Below are 900 nucleotides of genomic sequence, written 5' to 3' on the forward strand. Positions count from 1 at the left end.
TTACAAATGCCATGGTATTTACTCTGTGTAGTCTAAAAAAGGGATGAAATCTCAATTACGGGAACTCCTCACCCCTTTCCTGGGAAATTCCTGAATTTAGCAAGGAAATTTAGCAAGGGAAATTCCTTTGTTTAGCATATAATCAAGAAATAACCATAAGTGTACTCAGTTGAGCAGTCCATGCTGCTGCTCTGTCTATGGAGTAGCTGTCTGTTTGTTTCTTTACCTCTCTTAGAAACTTGCTTTCACTTTACTCTGTGGACTTGCCCCAAATTCTTTCTAGCACCAAGAACCCTCTTTTGGTGTCTGAATCAGGATCCCTTTCTGGTACCACCTGGTTGATTTTTTTTTTTTCTTATACCATCCTACCCAGCACATCTCTCTTATTGTTTATCTAGTGACCTCAAGGGTTTGGATAACACATTCCTGGCAATGGGTCAAGCTGAGAACTTGGCCAGCCTTCAGTGAAGTCCTCTCCATCTCTCCATAGCCACTCTGTTTTCTCTCTTTTGTAGCCATCTTCTCCTGCATCTTAAGACTCCCATGATCCTTGATCCCGTTCTGTGTCCCCTGCTCTGTACGGCATTCTCCTCAGCAAGGCCTACCCCACCTGCAGTGCTTCCATCCAGAGTTCACCTTCCTCTCACTTGAACAGGCCAGGCAGTGCTCTCAGTAGGCTGTTAGGAAGGAAGCAAGTTGATTCTACCTGTATCTGGGAATCAGATCACTATCTTCCTTTGAATCATCAATTGCCAGCTTGCTAGCTCTGTGCCTCTAGGTAAGATATTCAGTCTTTCTGAGCCTTAGGTAAAAATGTTTTAAATGCAACATAACAGCTATTTGTCGGCCTAATTGCCATTTTCTCCGTAAATAATGATGAAGCCCTTTTAAATTTCTTTC

The sequence above is a fragment of the Mandrillus leucophaeus genome, unplaced genomic scaffold (genome assembly GCF_000951045.1).
Source record: "Mandrillus leucophaeus isolate KB7577 unplaced genomic scaffold, Mleu.le_1.0 Scaffold80, whole genome shotgun sequence".
Lineage (NCBI taxonomy): Eukaryota > Metazoa > Chordata > Mammalia > Primates > Cercopithecidae > Mandrillus > Mandrillus leucophaeus.